Source organism: Saccostrea echinata, unplaced genomic scaffold, assembly GCF_033153115.1.
Source record: "Saccostrea echinata isolate AGI-Se365-2 ecotype Australia unplaced genomic scaffold, CSIRO_AGI_Sech_v1 ptg000033l, whole genome shotgun sequence".
In the NCBI taxonomy this organism is placed as follows: domain Eukaryota; kingdom Metazoa; phylum Mollusca; class Bivalvia; order Ostreida; family Ostreidae; genus Saccostrea; species Saccostrea echinata.
The window spans coordinates 35,113,381-35,140,273 of NW_026889782.1; the positions used below are offsets into that span (position 1 = coordinate 35,113,381).

The 26,893-nt window shown below is 33.1% G+C and overlaps 1 pseudogene; it reads right to left on the minus strand.

Moving 5' to 3' along the window:
* Nucleotides 1–22,573: 22,573 nt before the first annotated feature.
* Nucleotides 22,574–24,538, minus strand: LOC133198481 (uncharacterized; annotated as a pseudogene).
* Between the last annotated feature and the right edge of the window lie 2,355 nt (nucleotides 24,539–26,893).

Sequence of the window (26,893 nt, forward strand, 5' to 3'; positions counted from 1 at the left end):
AATTTTCTTACAAATGCCTATAAGAGAAAACACGCCTTAAATGTGCAAACGATCTATATAAAAACAAACATTTTTACAAATTACAAGAATTGATTGCGTGATGGATGACAAAACATGGGTACAATTTGTATAGCCGAAGAAAAAGATCAATACTAGTAATAAAATGTTGAATGAAAAAAAATGTATCGTCTTATTATTGTAAAGAGAAAAATAATTGCTCAAAACGCGTTTTTCTAGTTTGCATTTTTTTCAAGGGGTCTAGTAGAACATGTAATACACCCAAATGAACAACCATCATTGGAAACTTTTATGTTCAATCTGTACTAAGGGAAATTAAACATATTCTCTAATATGTAAAGGAGGTCCAAGTACCTGTCCGAAGAGTATTTTGTCTGTACCTGACAACACTGTTGCAAATAATCATAGGAAAATAAATGAAATTTTGAAGAGAAGAAAGTTAACTTTGCCATCCACAACCATTTTGAGATTTTTTTTTATTCCAAAAACGCATAAAACAATCAAAGGGAGATTATTCAATAGCAGATATATCACTGGAAGTGATATGTAACAGTCTTTTGGGCATCCCTAAATATGAGGTTTTCTGATCATGAGTACAAAGACCTAAGACATGTGTTAATGGTAAAAGGGAACACTTCGAGGGATTGAGTGGTAGGGCGCTCGCTTCGTGATCGGAGGCTTGGGTTCGATTCTCGTTCGCCGCGTCGCTTCAAACCTAAGACGTAAACATAGGTAATGACTGTTCCTTCGCCAAGCGCCCGGCACTAGAAAATAAAGTCACGGGTCTTTCGGATGAGACCTTAAAAAACGAGGACTCGTGTCACGGTAGGCGTTGGCACAATAAAGAACCCTCACTGCTCAATGGCCCTGAGTGCCGAATATAGGTCTAAATTTAAAGCTCTTCACCGGCATACGTTGACGTCTCTATATGAGTGAAAAATTCTCGAGTGGGACGTTAAATAGCATACAATCAATCAATCAATTTTGATTGCAAATATTAAGAATTTTTATTTTTATATGACCTTTGCATTATTTATTGAACGACGCTCGTATTTGCTTACAAGGTCATTGTATCGACCATAGAACTTAAGACTGATGATATCTTTGTTTCATCAACTTGTTTGAAAATAGCTTGCCTCGTTTTTGAAATTATTCGTACGTGAAACATGCTCTTGCGTGTAAAATAATCTCGGAGATATGTACCCCAAGTGTAGGTGAAAAGGGTCTATTGCTACATACGTAAGGGAAGTTAACGATAGGAACATTGAAACCATAGTTTATCATAAAGTTTTATTCTTAGGTTACATTTAACGTCTTTTTCTTGTAAAATATCCAAATATGAAACAGATGTGTCAGACACTGTGGTATCTTTTATCTCAAGCTCACCGGAATGTATCGAGTCGACATATGAAAGGAAGTAACCTTTTTTTATTGATAATAAGTGGTCGATATATCTAAATGTCGATTTGAAGGCCACAGCCCAGATAGCATGCATACGTTGGGACAACGTTGGCCCAACGTAACACACTTTGTTGGCCCAACGTTGGCAAACAACGTTGGCGCAATGTCTAAGTGCACTGTGGCCCTTTGTTGGCCCAACATGTTGGCGTAATGTTGACCCAACATAGTAATTAATGTAATCATGTAATTGTAGGGCCAACATTGGGCCAACGATGTATGTCGCATTGTAACCGAAAGACCAACGTTGGGTCAACGTTGTAAAAGTATATTTATATGCCTATATAGTAATTGTATCGCCAACATTGGACCAACGTTTGACTCGCATTCAACTTACATGACAAATGATTGGCTTTAATCATAGAAGTACAACACAATTCCTGTATTTGTTTTAATTTCCATCATTTTCAATACAATGAATTTAATCAATTTTAGAAAATTAACTTGTTCCTCTTACTAATGTTTTAGAGTATTCATGTCACTGTCGTTAAGGAATCTTAATTATTGAATGCAATCAGCCGGGGATGGGATAGTTCAAATGTTTTTTTCAAGTATATATTCCACATCACTATTAATAATAATCACTTCTAAATTTCTCTGGTGTAGGAATCCACTATTTCAAACTTGTAGAATATAGAATGTAAATTAATTGTGCATTTTCTCCTGTCCATATCACATTTGAATTGTCCACTCCTTTTTCCTGCCCATGCAATTGTTGTTTCTTTATGCTAGAATCCATGTCTTTCAGGAGAATACTTTTGCATTTAAGGCCATATGACACAGAGGATTTTTTCTCCACCAGTTGCTATGAATGTTAAAAATACCATATCATTAAATAAAGTATTTTGCTTACAAACAGATAACTAGTAAATATACATGAACATTTTGAAACAAGTTTTTTTTTTAAATACCCATCAAATAATTTTCACATTATGCGTAAGTTAAGTTTTAACAAAGCATGAAATTCTATCAATAACACATAACAAATTTACTTACAATTCAAGGGCTAAAATAATCTATTTTCTCTTTTCTGAGTAACAAGGTATGCATTGTTCCAGTGCGGGCGTGATAAGAAAGTGACCGCTCTGAGTTTGTAAGATCTGATTAAGACGCTCGTCTCCTAGGAAACCGGCCAGTCACCTGCTGAGCAAGTGAATTTCACCACTGACCTAATTAAATGGAGTTCTTAAACACAACACTTTAGTTCCAAAATGCTAACTATAGAATCTACATCTCTATTTATTGTGTGGAATTAAACTTCTACTTGCAGTTTTCGTACATTACTATAATTTTTATTGATGATTTTATTGCTATTTTTCATAACTTGGGTTCTGGTAGAATTTTTTCATTTCACTTTAAACCAAAATTCATTGAGTAATTAAAAAAATCTCTTCTCTTTTAACAGCCAGTTTTTGATAATAAAATTTTAATGAAACCGAAATGCACTCGGTTTGGCCAGCATTACATTCCCAGCACACAGTGACTATGTTCATGCTAACATTGGGCCAACGCTGGACCAACATACTGTTACCACTTTAAATAACCATGGCTTAGCAAACATTGGGCCGACAATGACCCAACGTAATACTTCCAATTTATATGCACATGGTCCTATTGTTCGCAGTACGACGATGGGACAACGTTGGACCAATGTAGAGAAAACGCATGCTAACACTGGCCAAACATACTGTTACCAGATTAAATAATCAAGTTTGTTAAGGTTGCATTACAAACGTTGGGCCAACGCTGGGCCAACTTTAGAATCCCAACTTCCGAAGAAATATAGCAAAAAGGAGTTGCTTAATGTTGGACCAACGTTAGGCAAACGTAAGAATCCCAACATGGTTGGCTACTAAAGAAAAGATTGACATGGTAACATTGGTCCAACGTTGGTCCAACGTTGTCTAGCCAACGCCAACCTTCGGCCAACTGTACAACCATTTACCAACGTTGGCCCAACATAGTCATGCTATCTGGGAGCAAGTGTTTTCGTCTTCTCACGTAGAATAAATTCTGCTTCTTATGAGTACAAGAAAAGGTCTGCTCATAAGGGGGCGCAATTGATACCCGTTGGAATTCTAACAGATTGTTGGATGACCTGATCTCCAAAAACTGCGTACTAATAGATATTGTCAATCAGAAAGTCAAGCGTCTTTTTGTCTCCCGCTTTCGTTGAAAGTGGGGATTTTAATAAATAAATAAATAAATAATTCTGTCTGCCCGTCCGTCCGTCTATTCCTCTGCCCGTCTGTCTGTATTTCTGTCTTCTGTAGCACCTTTGTTTCCGTGTGATATCTCGAGAAGCTTTTTAGTTTTTCAGTGAAATTTTATACCATAATTCTCTATGGTCCAAAGAAGACCTCTTTTTATATTGAGGTTAAATGTCAAGGTCAAGGTCGTAAATTTATACACTCTGTCTGTGTGTAAAACTTTCATTTCCGGACGATATCTCAAGAGGCTTTTGAGCTTTTGCAATGAAATTTTATACCATAACTCCATATGGCCCCGCCGCCCGCCTTTCTTAGATTGCCAACCCCTTTCATCAACCCCCCTCTAGATCCGCGCATTAAGTTCTATTTTCCATAAGCGGGGGACAAAGATTCTCTGAATAAGCTTGATAAAATCGACTTTAGAGTACTTGTGTGTACAATCAGAATGTTGTGAAACAAAATAATCTTGCAAATGATCAGTGACAAGTTAACTATATTAACAAGTTCCATTTCTATTGAAAAAGCATTAAGCAATATATTAATTTACAATTTAGCATCGAAAACTATATAAAAATATTGAACGCAAGTACGGTGGCGGTTCCGGTTGCCGAATCTAAGTTACTGGCAATTTTTAATGAAACTGACAAAAAGCAATCGTTTATTTATATCATAAAACTCATCACTGAATTATTCAATCAAAACTTAATTTAAGGGAGCCGACTGGGTTTTATTGTGTGAAAACTACTATAGAGAAACTCTTAAATTTCCTTCCATATGTACCTTATATTAACTTCAGTATATTTGCCAAGTTTAGTGAAAATCTACCGTCTGGTTATTTTTTAGGGACCATCTCAAAATACTGGTACATTTACTATAGGATTATATAGGAGAATACCATTTTTTCCCACTTCGGAGCAAATTATATAAATGCTACTATAGACTTTTCGCTCAAATTATACTATTTAATGGGTAATACTCTACTGAACATTTTATGCAAGAAACACAAAATTCTACCGTCTGGTTTCCAGAGGGGCATCTAAAAATGTCAAAATACAGGATATTTTCCTGTTTTTATGGAGTACAACAAAACATGACAGATACCACAGATATACGTAAAAAATAAAAATAAATGATAGTGAGATTCACAATATTCTATGTTTGAAATATCAAGAGCATTTATTTTACACTTTTTTAATTTTATGACATAATTAATGACCCCGCTTAAAGAACTTCGTTATTCATAACATCAAAAACACACTATTACGACGTCTATCTTCCGATTATTTGAAAAATCGTTTAAAAAGTCAGTTATTTAAAAATGTAATAAGATTTTTTAACCTGAGATTTCATAAATTTGTTAATTTATATAAATTATGTAAAAATAATTGCTTTAAAAGAGTAAATACGCTTTATTTTACTATGCTGCGCGAAATATTGCGCAATGAAAACCCCAGTCGACCCCCTTAAATGATATAAAAGAAATGAGTTCTGATAACCGATTAAAAAGGGAAATGTGCAAATTATTTTCGTCATTCACTGATCTTTATAATGACGGAAAGTTCTAGAACATCATAAAGCATCGAATCCTATGTTAAAAAGAAAAACGAGGCGATTAAAGCTGCATGAACATAAAAAAAACTTTTGTGTGAATGGTCATTGAAATAATGGTAAATCATTGATAACACTATAAGTTGTGAATATATTTATATATCGGAAGATTATTCGTAGATTTTCCTAATAAATTTATCGGTAAAATTGGTATATTTCTCACTGAGTGCATAGTGGCAACGAATCCGAAGTACAATTTGTACTTCGTAATAAATTTGCTCACATGAAAAGAGAAATTCAATGAATAAAGTATTGTTCAAATACAATTAAAGCTGTTAAAATTTTGTGCTTAAATCAATACATTTCAGTTTTTCTGAATTCTTCTTTTGTATCAAATACCCTGCCTATTCCTAGGGCGTTAAAAGCTAATGCTTTCAAAAAAATATCATTATTTATCATTAAAATGTGCATATTCGCTGCTTTTACCCTCAACGGAAATGAAATAAGACAACCTGAGGGGCCATAGGGAGTTATGGTATAAAATTCCATTGTAAAGGCCCAACAGCCTCTTGAGATATCGCCCGGAAACGAAAGTGATAAAATAGATCAAATCTATGAATTTACGACTTTGACTTTTGACCTCAAGATAAATAGAGGTCTTTTTTAAGCCATATGGAGATGTGGTATAAAATTTCACTGCAAAAGCTCAAAAGCTTCTCGAGATATCGCGCGGAAACGAAAGTGTTACAGACAGACAGACAGAAATACAGACGGAAGGACAGAACGGTAGGACGGATGGACGGACAGATCCAAATAAATAAACTCCATGTATTGGTGATAATGGTATATTGATACATAAATACACAAAAGTGTCGAATTGGTCACAGGAAGGGACTTCTTATTTTCGTGTAGAAGTTTTTAAAAAAATCTGCTTCATTTGTATGCATTGTCAATCATATACTCAAACATATTTTTAAAGCAACTTCAGAGTACTTGTGTGAACAGTCAAAATGTTTTTTTAACACAGTGGACAATGACAAGGAATATAAATTTACGAGTTCAATTTTTATTGAAAAAAGCCATTGTGTATGATTTCAAATGGCATTGACTTTTAAAAGCATTGGAAATGTTTGACAAAGTATTGAAAAGCATACAATTTGAGGGCAATGAGTTTGGTAGGATAGGCAGTCTAAGTATGGTAATTCTAAACCAATTTGATTTTTTTTTAAATATTATTTTGAAGAATGTTCTCCTTAGAGAGAGAACTTTGTATATGATTACCACTTCAGAAATTAAATCAAGGTTCCTTTAATATACAATTATAATGAGCCTTACAAAGGAAGACAATGTCATTACCCGCTGTGTCAGCTAGAACCTGTACACTACAGTACAGAATACGAATACGGGAAAGACACGGAGTTCTGGAAACAACACAGGTGGGATCAGGTGTCTAGGATGAATAAGCATCCCCTGACGACTATTTGCTCTTAGTATTGATCAGGTAGACGGAGTAATCAGTTATTGAAAATAAGATTAATCATATTCATAATCATTGTCATCATAATGATTGTCACCATACAGTTTTATACCATAAATGTAAGGCATAAGTGCTTTACTTATTACATAAAACTATTGCTTATACTGTACACTTTACATTATATACTTTATATTGGTTTGAATACTGAAGAAATAATTCATAATACTTTGTCATAAATTCTTCATACATCTCCATCTAAAATACCTCAAAAATGATATTTGCTTTTTTTTTTTAATTTGGTTAATTCTACAAGTAATTAATTCATTGGCTATTTTCAGAATCCAACTATAATTGTGATCGAATCTGAAAATCTTATTAAATTTAAGTCCTTCTTAGTGTGTCATGCAACACATATCTCTATCCGCTTCATTTCAGCGTGAGTAGCTCTTAACATTCTGGTTTGTAACGTTATTTTGTAAAGGGAAATTCATAAATTATTTCAAGAAAACATCTGGCATCTGGCAGTATGTCTAACAAAACTGTATATTATGAATTGCACTTTTTCAAAGATCATAAAATCTTCACTGAATTAAATGTAGCATTTTTTTGGGGGGGGGGGGTGGGGGGGGGGTGGGGTGGGGGGGGGGTTACACCAACAATTTGGACTAATCTATTATATTAACTTTAACATATACACTTCAGTTCCACATGTCTATTAATGGATTGTTATTGTAATCAAGCATTGCATTTCACTCATTATCGTAAAATATGAAAATAACGAATTAAACCGCGTGATTAAGATATATGAGGGACAATAGTCCTGAATAATAGTGAGGCATGGTACAAAAAAAATCAAGGAAATCAAGGAGATAAATGGCTAAAGATATAGGTTGAAACACATTTTAAAAAGATTTAAAAAGTGTCAAAATGAAGAAAATTGCTTAAGAGGATTAAACTGTTTGGGGATTATGAGGAAATCTTTTTGAAAATGTTTGTTTGTTTGCCCTCTCCTGACTGACTGGCTAAAAATGTTCCAAATCAATAATTTTCTTCCTACATTCCAGGACACGATAATTTTTTTCTTTTTATTCTTGAATTTTCTCATCCAGTATTTTGAATAAGTTTATAATAAAAATGTCAAATACTAATTTAAAACTTCACTGAATATTCCTCTCAACCCCCCACCCCCAACACCACCGGAAAAAAGAATCGCTCTATAAACATGAGTGAAGAATCAATTTAATATGATAAATAAAACAAATGTTTAGTTTTGAGAAATTTCTTTTGTTCAAAATTTTTTCCACTTTAACAAATAGTATATAAAGAACAAGTCTCAGTAAGGCTTATCTGTGGTCCCCGGTTACTCGTCAAATTTTGAAAGTTTATTAAAATTTTTAAAAATAAAATTTTATTATTAACTAATGTCTTCATAATTTGAATCATCATCTAAAATGTCAAACAATAGATATAGGCAGCATACGAAGCTGCGCTTTGAAGGTAGGGTCCTTTGATTTTCATGAATGTCAAAAGAAATCATTGACAGGTGCACACTTCGCAGCTTTCGTAAACACCGAGCACAGGTTTGTTCAGAGTCGAGTTCGAAATATAATGTGTATATTATATGTGTAAATGTTGAGTGAAAATATCTTTGTTGAACAACCTTGTGCTCTATGTCTAATTAAAATTATTGTGATTTTGAATCTCTTCACTGACTTCATTTAGATGCGATTAACCTCTTTATGACCTATTTAGAATCATAACAAGCCACGTGGATTTGTACCGATACGGGTAAATGCCCCCAGTAAACGTGCTAGTCCTCAGTTAAAACGTACTCAGTTTTATATCGGTCAGCATGGACTTGTTTGGTTCATCTTGTTATAGCTTTTATTGCCAAAGTTTTGTAAATTGAAAATTGTATTTGTGGTTGATTGTGAATCTTTAACATATAATTCGTCTTTGAAAATTCAAAATATCATACCAAGATATCTTTTTTATAGTATCTAATCTAAATGACTCCGCCCATTTCCATGTAATAGAGAAACCTTGTCTGATCGGGGAAAATGTTCCGGCATTTTTTAGTGAGATAGGTGTTAAAAATCGGCTTGTATTTTTTGATATATTTAATTATTCATTATGAATACACAATGTTTTAATTAGAAATGCTTCGTTATACACAATGAACACAAACAAAATACTGTATGCTAATATTTAACCGGTAAAGCATGGGTGTAAAAAGGGAGCACACTACTATATTTAAGTAGAATACTCCTTTATTTTTTATGGATTTCCAAGGAGTTTTAAATCAAATATTTTGTAATTTTATTGTTTTATTTAATGAAATGTTATAAAATTGAAATCTTCAAAACACTGAGGTTTTGGCCAATTTTTTTTCAAGCAGACGTGTGTCATTCTTTTATTTGTGCCATTATCTGCAGAAATCATTAGCATCATCAGGCAGGAATATGAAATGTTTACGTCAATTTAAGAAATTTATGTATCATTATTAATTAATGTTGATAATTTTGCTATATGACATTAATTTGTGCGTAAAACAAATAAATTGTTTATTTTATGAATATTTTCCGAACTCCCCCCCCCTCCCTAATGAATCATATTGTAGAAAATTTGAACAAAAAGGAGAAGGGATCAAAGGATTAAATATATGGAAGTCGAAATTAGAAGCAGTGAATTATTCTGAAGGCAAAATCTCAGAAAACCGCTTTAACAAGTAGAAAGTAAAAATAAGCAACCGCATCATCTCGGGCCTTTCCGTCACAGGTCGGAAAAACAACCTCAGATGTATTAAGATCACCGGTTGTTAAAAATCTAAACAAGATGGAGTCACTTAAAGACAAAGTTAAAAGTCGTTCTTGTAGTATATTTTTGGTATTACCTTTACATTCCATAAAGTTGAAATCCAAACGCTACAGATAAGAGGTTTCCCTACATTTTTTATCAAAGTTTATGAAAAGGGGGGTTGTCATGGACGTCATGATAACACATCAGAGTTTGTTTGTTTTGCTTGTCGGAAAGGATCAATTGATTGATTGATTGAATGTTGTTTTACGCCGCATTCGAGAATTTTTCACTCATATAGAGACGTCACCATGTACTGGTGAAGGGCTTCAAATTTAGACCTTTACTCGGCACTCAGAGCCATTGAGCAGTGAGGGATCTTTATCGTACCAACTCATATCGTGACACGGGGCCTCGGTTTTTAAGGTCTCATCCGAAGGACCCGCAACTTTCACTTCAAAGTGCCGAACGCCTGGCGAAGGAACAGTTGCTTCTTTTTTTTTTTATTGACTTAGGTCAGTCGCGGCCGTGATTCGAACACATGACCTTCTGATCCTTGAGCGAGCGCTCTACTGACTGAGCTACCGTGACGGAAAGGCCCGAGAGGTGGCAATTGAAAAAAGGTGCATTCTATATATCATAACTTTGGTTTTGACAAGGTTATTCAATTTAGCAATAGACTTTGATACTTCTTAGGATGATATGTAACATATATAAATAAAATGTGTGCACACCTTTGCTCTGATCCGATTTCTGACTAATATGTGAATTCAGTGGATCCAAAGCTAGACATAACCCCCATAAAATTTCATGTCCAGCCAGCCTTCTTTGCCAGATTGCTGAGCATCTCCTGAATGAATAAAGCAATGATTTTTCACTTATTTTTCTATACATCAAACACATACTAAGATTCTTCAAGAAAAAATGGTTCACTATTATACATATTGACTATAAACTTTATTAGTTTCATATGATATGACATACATGCTCAGTGCATCTACTTTAATGCTCAGTGCATCTACCTAAATGCTCAATTCCTGCAAAATAGTTAGCTAGCATTTATATTCATCATACTTGTACTTCTGTATCCTTAAAAGAAATCCAGGGGTTGATGCTAAATCTTTCTTTAAGCCAATTGACATTCTCTCTGCAAATTTTTAATTATATAAAAAAATAATTGATATAATATATATAATCCATTTCTGCTTGATGCAGACCCCCAAATCATTAACCAAAGTACATGAAAATGTATACATTTATATGATAAAACTACCAGGTAATGTTTTAAAACAGTTGTTGACACCCTATATTATTTCCAAGACATTTATTTCACTTTTGGAAGACATGCTTCATAATAAAAATCATAAAATTTTAAAAGTAATAACTTTTTTTCAACAATTTTGACAATTGAATTTGGAATGTTTAAGTAGTATATATTAATTCAGATTGCAAAAAATTAAATAGATTGGGATACGAATGTACAATTTTTGGACCAAAAAATCTACAGACAAACAAACAGGCAGAGAAACAGACATTCTGAATCCAGGATATCCTAAAACTTTGTTGGGAAAAATATAACAAAGTTTATTATACAGGGTGTACTTATCTATTTTGAAGCAAGCCTAGGATATTGGTGTCTGTTCTTCCATTTTATTAATGAGAGAGGCTGACTGTATATTGAACCTATATAAATTATAAAACAAATATTCACACAGTATAAATATTTTCTAGACATATATCTAATCCAACTAAAAGTTAAAAGAAACTACAAAAGAGAGTGAGTACAAGTCTTTAGGTTAAATTCTCTAGTGCTGAAAAAAAAATCTATAAATGTCAATTTATATACATGTAAATAATCAAATGAAATTAGATAATGTACTTTCAATACACATGTAATAGTACCTTGAATGTCTGATTAAGCTAAAAGGCATTATCCCCCAGAAGATAATGTACAGTTTTATAGTTCTTCATAGTTTTTATAGCCAGCAAGTTCTATAATATATGCCTTACTTATTTTCATATGTTTTCATACTTATATACATTTTATTAGTGTGCTGGATTTGTTCTATAGAAAAAGAGTTGGATTAATTTAGTTTTTGATATATGTTTAAGTCATTACTTATATATACTGTGATGATTATTGTATTTATTTATTTATTTTTACCTGCATTGTGATCATGCATTGTCTGCCAAACCAGTCAAATCAGCTTTGTGTTCAATCGTCAGTCTAATCAGCTTTGGGGTTCTTTGAACCAAAAAAAAAAAAAAAAAAACAAAAAAACAAAAAAAAAAAAAAAAAACAAAAAAAAAAAACAAAAAAAAACAAAAAACAAAAAACAAAAACAAAACAGCACTGTGTCACTGAACTCCAGTTCCTAAATACATTATTTAAAACACGTTTCTCATTAATTTGATGAAAGAACCGAATGAATAACGATCTCAACAAACATTTTACGTTAACTGCTTTACAAGATTTCTATTTTCACTTTCCTATCGAATATAAATATTCAAGCGTAGCTATTAACAAAAGGGAAACAAATCTGAAAAATAAGTTATGCTAATGGCCTAAACATTCATCGTTAACAAACAAAATTACTTATTGATCACTAGGTTTATCGGCTTTTTACGAACTGCATTAATTTAACAATTATATACAAGTGATGAGAGTACTAGAAAGTTTATACGGATCTGTAACCGTAATGAAATGATCTAAACACAATAAACTAGCCTTTAAAAAGTCTTTTAAAACGTATCCGCGATCACTTACTTTTTCAAACACCCAACTCTTCTGCTGCAGAAGTGACGTCAAACATGACGTACACTTTCATCTGATAAAAACCGAAACAGGTCCGTAAATAAAATGTGGAATAATTTTAATTTTACTCATAAAATAAAACCAACCATAACGGTTTTTGGATAAAATACAAATCAATTTATTCTTGATGAATTTTGTTTTTTAAGAAAACAAATTTTGAATTTTATGAAGGGATTTTTTTTTTTGGGGGGGGGGGGGAGGGGGAGGGGGGAGTAACAGAGTACTTATTCCCTTTTTATCCTAGCTTCTTAAGGAAATGAACATCTTGATTCTTTTGAATAAATAAACATTTAAATTTACACATCTTGATATATATTATTGAAATTATTTTTTAATCATGCAGTCTAGTTGTTAAAATATAACACCAACTTATTCATATTTAGCTTAATATGAAATTACTCAAGTGTTAACTGATTAACATTGAATAAACGTATTTTTTTTATCTCATTGAATTAAAATAAAAATGAATTTTACCTGTTTATAACAAGGACAAATAAATAAACACACACAGATCTGTTTCATATGATTCTCATATGATAATTCTCAAAGTATGCATATGATTCTCATATGCAGAAACTTTCATATGTGTATCATATGTATATTGCTTCATATGATTTACATATGCATAAACATATGATCCACATCTGATTTGCCACACATGATATTCATATGATTGAATATACATATGAATCTCATATGATCCTCATATGATCCTCATATAAAAGGCAATGCATATGTGGATCATATGTGGCGAAATTGCTTATGTAGAAATATAGGACGCGTCATCACGCCAATACTGTGAATATACGTACAGAATAAGGTGTTCATGGTGAGTAAAGCGAATAAAGCTTCGATTATACGAACAACCCGATCATTTAGGGAAAAAACTTACAGAAAATAAGAAAATTAAGGAACACCAGGTACGTTTATACATTTCAGATTTACAAAAAAATGACGTAGAAACTTTTGAACGAATTCTGCTTCATTAAAATTTAAAAAAAAAAGAAGGTATGATTATAATTGGACTCAATTCACTACCTATGGGAACTCTAACAGATTGTTTGCAGACCTGGTCTTCAAAAGGTAAAATTATTTTTGTCAACAAAGATATGAAGCATCTTTTTATATTAACCTCGTAGTACTTGTGCAATGAATCATTGTTTATATATATATATATATATATATATATATATATATATATATATATATATATATATATATATATATATATATATATATATATATATATATATATAACTATTCATAAGATTATAATAACGATTTGGAATCCGGTAGGGGTATGGTAATTCAAATTCATTTTACTGTTGAGGATATTAAAAGTATAAAAAAAAACTGACATATGAATTTGACGAACTTCATACTCAGAAAGGAAATTATTTGATTGATGACGCTTACATAACCCTAAACAGAATAAATTCCAAGTTCCTTTATAAGGCATAAGTAATAATGGGCTTTACAAACAAAACAATGTTACTTTGTCAGCTGGAAACAGTACATATTGTTCATGCATTCTTATTCATTGTTTAGATCTGAATTACCGAAAACAGAAGAATAAATGTTTTTCATACACCCAAGCGATTTCAATATCCACCTTATACCTTTAATTCAATTGTCCAAGTGTTATGTTAGATTACCCCCGTGATTGTATGCCTCAAATAGTCTGGTTCTGGACAAGGTCTACATGAGTTGTTAAAAGTATAATAAAATTTATGATAAGATATAATTTAAAACTTATTTATCCTTGGCTGAAGCAAAACCTAATTTGTATACAGAATTAAAAGACCAATTTACTAACGAACAACTGAACAATACTCCATGAAAGATTGAACTTTAGAAAATTTAAATTGATAAAAAGACTTAGCATAAATCATAAAAATTATAAAATCGTAGGCTTTGATTTCCTCACAAAACAATGCTAAGATTAAAAACCTGACTTTATTTATCATAAAAGCCTGCATAATTATAAAGACAATTCTCTAAAACTTTATTAGATATAATTGTTTTATTATTACGAAATAATTTGTAGTTCAGAGAAGTGAAGGCATGAAGTGCACTTAAGTATTTAATCTGTAGGAAACCTTAACCTACGTGCATATAAGAGCAATTTAAATAATGAAGGTTTGAAACTGACATATGAATATAAAAAGAAAGAATACTGTACGCTGAACAGCATAACTTGTAGTATAATAGAATCCAAGTCCCTTTAAAAGGCAAATATAATAATGAGCTCAACAAACAAACGAATGTTACGCCTTTTGTCAGCTAGATTTAATACATATTGATTATGCATTCTTATTGGTTGTTTAGGTATAAATTACCGAAGACAGAAGAACATTTTTTTTTAAATCCCCAACCGTTAATTACGAGACTCTAACACCTACCTTATACCTTTAATTCAATTTGACAAAGTGTCAAGTTAGATTACACCCTTCATTCTTTGCCTCAAAATAGCCTTTTCTTGGACAAGGTCGTCATGAATTCTGAATTGTGTAATAATGAATGCATTATAATTTTATCAAGAAAAAAGTTCAGGGTAATTCATAACCTTTATGGCATAAACGACTTGTTAAAAATATAAAGGTGAAAGATTTAATAGTGAATCAGAATAATTTTTTTTTCTTTTTTAAATCTTATTCATCCTTGGCTAAAGCAGGAGCTTAGTTGTATACAGAATTAAAGGGGAAATTTACAAAGGACAACAGAACAACACATTAAAGATTGAACCTCGGAAAATTTAAAGGGGGTAAAAAGTAACACAAAGAAATTATAAATATTGCAGGTTTGATCTCCTTAAAATAACCGTGGTAGGATTTAAAACTTGACTTTATCACGTCGCCCGCGTGGCGCAGTGGTTAGAGCGTCTGCTCTATAGTCGCGGAGTAAGGAGTTGATCCTTACGTCGCGGGTTCGAATCCCACTGTGGGACGTGGAGACCGAGCCTTCGGATGAGACCGTATAAACCGAGGTCCCGTGTCGCAGTAGGTGCTGGCACGAAAAAGATCCCTCACTGCTCAATGGCCGTAAGTGCCGATTATAGGACAAAATTTGCAGCTCTCCATCGGCAAGAGGTGGCGTCTCCATATGAGTGAAAAATTCTCGAGAGGGACGTTAAACAACATACAAAGAAACAAAATTGACTTTATCACAAAAGCATGACTAGGCATGGTACGAAAGCGTATTTGACTTGTGTACTTTTTATGCATCATGCTATCCTTCAACAAATCTTGATAACTACATAATATCTCGTACGTACGACTTAGTATCTCGTACGTACGACTTAGTATCTCGTACGTACGACTTATTATCTCGTACGTAAGACTTATTATCTCGTACGTACGTCTTAGTATCTCGTACGTACGACTTATTATCTCGAACGTACGTCTTAGTATCTCGTACGTACGACTTATTATCTCGCACGTGCGTCTTAGTATCTCGTACGTACGAGATATTATGTCGTACGTACGACTTAGAAAAAAAAATATTTTCAATTGGCAGCAATACGCTTCCCTAGCATAGAGACTTCTTTGTTTCTTAAGAAAATTATTAAAATGCCAGCTTGTGTATCTGGTATTTTCAGAGAACATTGGTGTTGTATTCACTACAGGCGATATCGCCAACTAATTAATAAATTGTATGACAAAGCAGATGACTTCAACTTTTCCATCGTCAACTTTCCTTATTTGTGTAGTAATTCCTCTTAAACCTGCATATGGTGTATACATCTCCCAACTTATTCGATATTTAAGAGCATGCACCAAGTACGATTAATTTTTAACCGAGACAAGTTACTGACAGAGAAGTTAATGTTACAGGGATTTCAATAACTTCGTTTAAATTAAGAGTTTCGTAAATTCAATGATCGTTATAATGTCCTATTTAGCAACTATATCTTAGTATTGCATCGTATTTTGGCTGACTTTTCTCACTAATTGTAAGGTTTTTGTTTTTATACTTAATTTGATTAGGAAATGTTCCGTCTCCTTGATCAATACATAGGTCTCAAGGCGGCTGTGACCGGTCAAAAGGGGATGCTTACTCCTCCTAGGCACCATAAATTTACAGGGGTCCGTATTTATGCCCTGATTATATAAACAGATTTGTATGTTTTGTATTTCTATGAAATCGAAAAGTGTTTGTTTTCTTTACCATTTCCCATTAGGATTCCATTTTACATTGCCTCTGGGACATGGATAAGAAAAATTAATCTTCAGTTTGGTCATAACTTTGTAACTGAGAGTGGAAAGCAATCTTTGTCCTAAAGTGTACATTGACCTTGAGCCCAGGTCATTTTGGTCAAAAACAAGTTTAATAGGTACACATTATTAAATTATTTTCTGTTCTAATATCGCTGATTGAGAAAAAGTAGAAACGATTATCAGCGGGTAACCTTTGACTCAAGGATATGCCCTGACCCAAAATCATGAAACAAAATCATTAGACATTTAAATCATTTACTTTGGTCATAACCCTATGTCGGTAAAAAAGAAAGGTAAAACTAGGTATAAAAGGAGGCTGCCTTACAATTCTTAACCGTTATCAAATCTTAATATTGGATAATGAGGTCTGTTTTGATGTTAATTTGTAAGTTATGTACTTAAGTTAATGTACACACACTGTATACAGAGGGTTCCATTGGCTATATGTTAACATATTTGTTAGAATACTTCATGTCTTTTATGAACAAGTGAGGGACACAATTTTTTGGAAGTGTTTCACATAAATTGAATTATACCTATAACCACTTGTATAAAACGGAGTGCATTTCAAAAGTATATTTTTCGTAAGCATTTTTGACACTATAAATTTTAATCAAGGTTATTTAAGGGATGTATTTTTAAAATAATGGGACATACTAAACTCAAAAACACAATTGCGGCAGGTGAATTTTGCAACAGCACTCATTTTAAAAGAAGTTTGAATTAGATGCAAAGTTCATGACAGCTCAAATAGGTAGTGACTTGACGTCCTTTTGTATCGATATTACGTACTATTTTGTACTATCTTATAAGTAAAGTTGCTTTTTAAACATGAATTTACTTATGTCATTATTTTTAGAGAAGCAATAAAAAATTGCTATGGCAGCCTCCCCTTACTCGTCTACGGAGGAAACAATGAATGCTTGTAGAGCGTGTCGACTTTTTCTGGGTCCGTGTACAGATGAACTACGTGATGTATTACGTCACCATGTACCACCGTCAACATTTCCACACGTCATTAAACAAAAGATAAGTAATCTTCCTCATCTGACAGTACCACAACTAAATTTAATGTTACCTAGAGGCAGTACTTATACTGGAAACTACAATGATATGGACATTCCATTATTGTACATACTACTTAGAAACGTGTGTAACATACCACCACACACCAATGGCTGGGGAAATGATCCTGATCCTACCGACAGATCTCTCTCTGCCAACATTGAGAGGATTCGTATAGCCAGAAATCGATTTTTTCATTCTTCTAGTCCTGTCCTTTCCAATGCTGAATTCAACACAATCTGGTCCACTGTCAGATCAGCAGTGATACAACTTGATTCTTTCCTTAACAACCGTAACAAGTATGAAAGAGGTATGAATTTTTTGAGACATGAGACACTGGACCCTGTCCGCGACCTTTACTTCATTGAAAAACTGAGAAAACAAGCTGAAGAAGATACAGCGACAAGAGAAATTGTTCATGGTTTAAAAGGTAAATTTAATACCTAAATTTCAAACCGAAAATAGATAAATTCTGTAAAACGCATTTTTGCAACACAAAAGAAACAAAATTCATTCTATATGATCGAAGGATATCCAGTCTAACTTACGCATGAGTTCTGGTCTAAACCAGCTTGCATATTGTAATGAAAATTACATTGCTCCATCTGTCCTTCATTTTGAACAAATTTAATTATAGCAAGTATATATTCAAGTAACTAAGATAAGATTATTCTTTACTTTTTTGAAAATATTGAAGTCAATATTTATAGATTTCACGTAGACAAGCCATCAAGCCGATTTCTATATTTTTTATATCTTAGACGCTTTGAAATGTCTCAGTGTGAAAAATGCATGTGCTTTTCAAGTACATGGTAAAAGATGGGGATAACAAACAATGATAAATCTAATCTATCCACGAAATAAAATGAATCAAGATGATGGCAAAAGTATGGACCCCTAAAAACAAAAGAGGTGGGATCAGTTGTCTATATGGAGTAAGCATCCCCTGTTTACTCGTCACACACACCATAAGTCTTGCATATTATTAAGAAAGATGAGGGATTTAGAAGTCAGACTTTGTATGAAGTAATGACATAACAAGTGGTATGAAAAATGTCAGAGAAAACGCAGTCCAATGGTAGATAGTATTCACAAGATCATAATGATTGAAAGCATTTGCAAAAATGTGACTTTAAAAGGAATGATTAAAATTCTTGTAAGTTCAACTTGTTTGCTAGTAGCTTGCCTCTGTTTAAGAACTGATCGTTTTCTAAGCATGTTCTTGCCTATCGAACTAGTTTGGAGACATGAACATCATATGCAGTTGATGTTTTGATGTTGCTACTGCAATGGTTTTCCGGGATTACTTTTGATGGTAACGGTAATTAGCCTTACTCGCATACTGCGAAAGTACGTGCAGTTCTAGACACCGGACAGTTAGGACAATGTCGTCGACAAGAAATGAAGTTATTTTACATTTCTTTCACATAGTGTATATACATTTTTGTTTTGTTCCTGAAAGAGATTACATCGTGTTTTGTCGGACACGGGAAGGAAAGCTGACGATTGAAAAGCTAATGTCATTCCGATTATTATCAAGTATCATTTTAGACACCAGTAGAAACGAATAAAGAGAGAGAAAAAAGGGAATTTAAAAATGTCTGATTCTCCGATTTACTGCCGGAAATGACCAGTGTGCAATTGTATTGGTTAACTATCCTCAATAAGTTATGCAATACCAAGGGATCATTCAGTAAACAGGTCTTTCAGCAGTCTGTTGAAAATACTTTGGGCACTGATTATGCTCCTTTATAAGTCAATCCTTTTTATGATGTTCTATGAAGCAAACTTTATTTAAAACTTTAACATAGGAAGAAAATCTTAAAACTTCTACGGGAGAAGTGAAATCTTTTTAGGTCTTTAATTAATTATCTGGATCTATGGACAACGTTTTGTTTATTAACAACAATAATTAAAATCAAAGTACTGAAAGTACTGAAAAGCGCTAAGCTGGCAGTGTACACTTATAAGGAATAGAATTTGAAAATATTGTTTCTGTAAAATAAGAATTAATGCAATTTTTCACTATGGTATGCAATTTTGTTAGCATTATGATGTTATTTGTATACGATTTGCTTATCCTAAATAGTTTGTCTTGTACACACAAACATCATCTGTACCCTTGAACATAGATTGTGTTGTATCCTAATCCTTTTGACTGAAAAGCCAAATTATCCGATATGCAATTGAAGTCTGCTAGTCATCATAATGCTCAAAGTGGTTGCTCTGAATTTCTAGTGAAATTCTAGTTCTACTGTAGTCATTTCATATTAATAGTGACTGCAGAATTTTTCTGCCAAATTGCAGCAGTGTTCCCCAGTATACATATGATGTGAACAAAATAAGGTTAACAATAACTGCAGTAAATAATAAAAAACAGAAATTTGAAATCTATGTTTATTTACTGGTTTCCATCATTCATCTTTTTATATCCTGTGACAACTTGAAAGATGTACACCAAAATATATAATGACAAATTAATTGGAATGAAAATGGCAATTAACAAAAAACAATGTAAAAGGAAGATCAATGTACTCAAAGATAACAAGAAAATTTCATAATAAAAAATGTCAATGAGAAAGGACAAAAAATACATAATATTTGTGACTGTGTGTGAAGACATGCAGCAAATTTTCTATGCATCTCTCTGTTTCAAAAAACCTACTTGGTTAATTTTTCAAAGAAAGGATTTTCCTTATGCTGTATATGTGAGTAAAAGGAATGACATCAATACACAGAGAAAATACAGTTTGAAATAAAAGCATTGGATACCATATTAATGCACCAAGAATATCTGAACTTTGGATATCTGATTCTGCATATTCAAATTGACTTTGTTCATGCACATTTTAGCTCTTTAGAGATGGAGAAGCACAAAATAACATGTATGTATTTCCCATATGATACTTACTAATATTAGATACTTCTAGCTAGTTTATTTCTAAAAGGTTAAGTGAGTGCTTTAGAGAACAGAGATATTTCTATCTACCTAATTGTAAATAAACCTAGGAGTAGTACAGTTCAACTTCTGGATTGTGATTTATCAAGAGCTTGTTTCTAATGCAAGGATTCAGTTCATCTTTTAAACTCAATGAAAACAATGTAAAAAAAAAAAGATAGCTTGAAATCTCAAGGAAATCTAAGCACCACTGTACATAAATAGGCTAAATGGCTGAAATCTCAAGGAAGTCAAAGCACCAATGTACATAAAAAAGGTTAAATAAAATATGATTTTACAGTAACATGTCCCCCCAAAAATGAAGGTAGATAGGCGGGTGATATTTTAAAACTTTACTTTCTATTTACCGTTCACGGTAGCTCAGTCGGTAGAGCGCTCGCTCCGTGATCGGGAGGTCGTGAGTTCGAATCTCGGCCGCAACAGACCTAAGTCGATAAAAAATAGGTAGCAACTGTTCCTTCGCCATGCGCTCGGCACTTTGAAGTGAAAGTTGCAGGTCCTTCGGATGAGACCTTTAAAACCGAGGCCCCGTGTCACGGCAGGCGTTGGCACGATAAAGATCCCTCACTGCTCAATGGCCCTGAGTGCCGAGTAAAGGTCAAAATTTGAAGCCCTTCACCGGTATATGGTGACGTCTCTATATGAGTGAAAAATTCTCGAATGGGACGTAAAACAACATACAATCAATCAATCTATTTTGAAAGTACGAGTTCATTATTCAAGACACTGTTTTCCTGTCATATATACATACACACATGTACAAAAAAACCTCACTTTTTACTCCTTAAACATTTTGATAGAGACTTTTTTACAGTGTTTGAGACATCATTATATTGAATGCACTAAAGAAAACTGGCCTAATGAACAAGTATAAAGGGTAGGTGGATTGGAGGGTAAAATAAGGGTAGGTTGATACTGGAAACACACTTTTTTTTTTAGATAGCTGAATTGCTCAATCAGTATTTGATAAAATATGTGATTCATCATCAGAAGTCCTGCTATTATACACACAAAATACTACTACAGTTCTTCTTATATATTTATCGTAACTCTTATGTATGTAAACATTATCAGTACACTGAAACTCAATTTTACTCAAACATTACTACATGGCCAAAAAAAAAAACAACCTGTACGAGTAATTTCCAAACTGAAATTATACTTTTTCAGTATTCAGTAAAATATCAGAAATATTGTGACCAAAATTAAGAAGGTTAGTCTTGTTACCATACAAACAAAAAGCTTAATACTACTGTACTACTTATATATTTACATTTAAGGTAACCTCTAATACCTAACATCATCAATACAGTCCATTTCCATTCAATCTGGACACAACAAAATGACTAATATTGGCATGCATTTTTTCCAGATACAAAAAAGTAAACAAACACTGGCAGATTTTCCCTCAACAGGTTTAAAAGAAATGACTATTTACAATAATTATGCCGTGCATTTAATACGTACATTGAAATCACTCTTTCAGTATTGAGTAAAAAATCAGAAATACTGTGACAAAAAAAAAAAAAAAAAAAAAAAAAAAAAAAAAAAAAAAAAAAAAAATTGCCATGGCACAATACAAACAAATCCCTAAATACAACTGTACTACACGTACTTATTTCTGTTCATACAACTTAGTCTCTAGTACTTTAACATCATCAGTACAGTCAATTTGCATTCAATCTGGACTCAAAAGAAATGACTAGAATTATGGTATGCATGTTCCTAAACTTGCTGAACAGTCAATTTTTGCATGACATAAACTGTCCTTGAAATCACCTTTTCATTATTCAGTAAAATATCATGAAAATTGTGACCAAAAACTAAGGCTTCTCCTGCCACAATACAAACAAAACTCTAAATACTACCTAACTACTTATATTTACACACAACATATGTCTAGAACCATAACATCATCAGTGCCGTCAATTTTCATTGAATCCGCACACAAAAAAAGTGACCAACATTGGCAATTCTTCCTTTAACTTGTTGAGCAAACAGGATCATTTTTCATAAGATTAATTCCATTTCCTCAATTGGAAGTGGGTCCTGTTCATCAGGAAGCATGTTCTGTGGTGTGGGAAGCGTAAGAATTAACAATCTGGATCCCTGCAAGACCGCTTCGATTTGGAATGGGATTTTGTTGATCAAGAAGTTTTCCATTTCATCTTCGTCCAGGAGGCAGGCTTCTTCACCGAGTGCATTCTTTAACATTTCCTTTTCAATTGTTATGTCTCTGAATCCTGGTTTTTCCTCTTCTTTGACACATACTTCCCAGTAAATTTCTGCCAGGCTAAGGGCCTCCACTGTCCCTATCAGAGTAATCTCCAAGGGCTGGATTTTCTGAAAACACATATGTATAATTAAAGATGCATGTCTCAATAATTGATCAATATTGCACATATGAACAATGCAAAACTGCATTATCCATGTTATTTTGAACACAAGCATGTCAGCATTTCCTACTTTTGATCCTTTCAGTAGATAAACAAGTGAAAATTTAAATCAAAAGCAAAATGCTAAAATTAGTTTCTTCATCCTTGAACAATTTTCCTTAAAACAATATCTCTATTTGGATCTCAACCTGTAAGGAAATGTTTCACATTTCGTAATTTACACACATCTAAGTTACTTTTGGAAAGACAAGTAATTTAACTCTAATTAGTATCATTTTCAAACCAGGCTTAATTAAGTAGTTGAAGCATGAGTGACCCCCCTTTCAATTATAGAAAATCAATACCAACAAAGTTTTGCATTTCAGTTTTTTCCCTCACGTTCAAGTTTTTACAAAAATAAAAAGGAGATTGTGCATCTCTTGTACAAAGAATGAACTGTATTTTTTTAAACAGGAACAAGAGTTATTTCCCCATTTTAGTAAATTGATATTAAATCAGCAGGACTTAATATGTGATTTTTCTGTAAAGGAATTTGTAAAAAAAAAAAATTATTCTATAATATTCTATATAAATATAAATGGAATGAATTTTTAAAATGTACCTCAATTGTTGAGTTCCTGGTTGTGTTGAGAGTTCTTATTCCCCGTCATTCATTGAGGAGGCAGTGGGATATTTGTAGGAAGTCTCCAATGTTATGTTCTCTTTCTGAAAGCTCTCTCCACAAGGTCACATCTATTGTGGCACCATTTTCCTCTAATGTAATTGTTTTGATTGTTGTATCATTTCCATTTACCTTAACTGTTCTTGTTGCCTCATTCTAGTAGAGAGAATAAAAAGTTACATAACAGATGCAAGGCACTGACAATGGGAAAGGAGTAGCATTACAGATGCAGGATTCTGAAAATTATATTGTTAATCAATTTTTATATGTGAGTCTGTGTGCTTGCAAAAATTAAATTCTCATATAATATTGTATTGTTACGTATAACAAAAACCACAACAGTTTGCATAAATTTTGTCTTGCTTATAATAGGTATAAATACCACATAGCTATATTGCAATGATATAGTAATCTGCAGTATACTGGTCAACTTTAAATATGTAATACAAATGGATAGGCAATTATTTACCTTGATTACTTGACCTTTCACAGAGAATATGCTCTGAGTGGTGCATTTTTAGCCTCTGACACTTTCTTCTCAGGAGAAGGCGGCATAATTAATTGGACGGCACTCTCAACAATGGAGGGGGGGGGGGGGGGAATTTCCAACTTTGTTCTGCCCATTATGGTTGTCTTTGAAGACATTGCTATTTTGCCTCCTTTCAGAATAAAGTTTCTAATCATCAATGTTTTCCCCTCTACTATCTTGGGTTGCTTGGTTTTGTCGGTCAATGTAGCCAACATTGGCGCTGATCTGTCAGCAACACTGAAGTTAAGGAGTTCTCCTTGCTGCCCATTAGAGTCGGTGAATTTTGCAATATGGCCCTTCTTAACAACAGTGACTGTTAAGATATCCGAGTATGGCACTGGCCTGGTGTTGACTGTGCCCTTGAGCTCTGAAAGGCTTTTATGAGCCATTCTAAAAATAAAAGAAAACTGTTAACTTTTCTGCCTTTTTTGTCCTTTATTTTCACTTAAATAATTTTTTTTAATTCTAAAATTGTATAAAGATCCAATTAAAAAAAATTATATGTGAAGTCTTATTTGTAAGTTAGCTGTAATACGGAGTACTATCTATACACATAGATTTCTTTCCAAAAGAGCATATTATTAAACTGAGTTGAAAAGTAAACTTAATAGTGGCCTGACCTACACAAATTGAATATGTCGTCAGTGCTAAAACTTGTTTTTTTACATTTACCCTTCAATGCTTATAAATCAAATTTATTTGATACCAGATCAGATTTAAGTGTTTTCTGAAAAGTAGTACATGTATGAAGTATTTTGTGTCACTTTGTAAGATTTCATAAATAAACCTAGAAACATCCAGATTCTGAAAAAAGCAAGTAGCACTATTGAGGTAAAAAGGAAACTAAGTGACTTGGCTTAGAAACACTGAATACTGGATTGCAGTACATCTTTTTCAATTTTTTACTACGAGTAAAATTCCTCATGAGGAAGATATGCTACAACTGGTTTATGATCTGAGTAGTAGGATTCCAATATTGCACTGGATATTTCAGAACTTGACAATATATTGGTATAGATATGGTCTAAACAGGAGTCATAATCAGTTGTAACAGAGTGACTTATTTGTTTGACAGAGTAATTATGAATAAAATTTGTCACTCTGCTTTGAGAGAAGAAATCAACATTCATGTCTCCCAAAATGATGAAAGGCTTCTCAAACTGTAGAATTTCAAACAAACTTTGAAGATATTCACACAAGAAACCTTGGGATGCTTTCTGGGGTGAACAGTAGCAAAAGACAACTTGGACCAATTCATTTCTGTGCAAAAAGTGACACAAAACTGTTTCAACACCCATTACTTATAATCTGTTTATGTCTTGGAGATGAATCTTTGAGTAAACCACTAGTCCTTTGTAGGGCCGACAACCACCATCAGTATGTGTCTCATCATCAAATCTGTAGGCATTATATCCTGGAATACTGTACACTTCAGCATCATCTGATGGCATTAGTCTGCTTTCACTGATAGCAATAATATCACTTGACAGTAAGTTTTTTTCTACCTTAATGTCATTTATGTGCAAATGCAGTGATCTGCAATTGTGATAAACTATCTTCACATCATCATTCAGGTTTTGAAGAAGAGGCACACATGACTGTAAAACTGATTCTGACCGCAAACGATTCATTTCATCTACAACTTTTTTTGACACACAGATTTTTTTCTCATTCAGCTCCAGTATGTTAACATCCTGCAGATTTCTGACTCTTCTCAATCCTACATAGTGAATATGTTCCTTTTTGGTTTTACCAAAATGCAATACAGCTTTGTCCATTGTTGCACCTTGAGATTTATGGATAGTTTTAGCACAAGCTAATCTTAAAGGAAACTGTCTTCTGATAACATACTAGTATGCTGATCGAAACTGTCCCACATTGAAGTTTTTGGCACCTCTAAAATAGGAGTCCATGACCTACTGCATTGTGGGGTAAAGAGATGTGCATATTTTGTACGTGCTTTTGATCCAACAATTTCATTTTCAAATGCAACCAAAATAATGCTGCAACGCTGTGATCTTTCTACTCGAAAATCTAACATTTTCACAATGCAGGTTGTTCCATTTGTGAGTCCATCTTCAACATCAATATTGAGACATATTTCAGCAGGCAATTCTTCAACGACCAACAAGTTATTACTTAACCCCATAGTTTTTGCTGGGTCATCTGACACTTTTGATAAAATTGTATGCTTGATATCTTCAGCTATATCACCATTCGCAGTATCTATGGCTCTAACAGTACACTTTTTAGTTGGTTCTGCACTTGTGAAAGCCTGCATGTTGTGTTCTCGTACTTGTTCATTGATGGTATACAAATGAGGCAAGGAAGAAGGAATAGAATTTGAAGGCAATAACCTCGTTTTCAGTTTTGTGATATCAGTGTGGGTTTGCAGTCCTTCACGCAACCTATTTGATAATTCTGCAAATTCCATGTCATCTTTCTGCCTCATAATATCTGTCAATTCAAACAGCCTGAAATAATCTTGCCATAAATTTGTGGCCAAAGGTCCATAGTCATCAGAGAGGTTTTGGAAAACCCAACTGTCAAACACTGGTTTCAACTGGAATAAATCTCCAATGGAAATTATGCTGACACCTCCAAAAGGTTTTTCTGTTGCGAATATTTCTTGAAGTCGAGGATTTATGTAATTTAGAAGTTTGTTTCCAACCATTGAAATTTCATCGATGAAAATAATTTGTAAGCTGCGGAATTTCACTCTAAAAGAGTCTAGTTGCCTTACA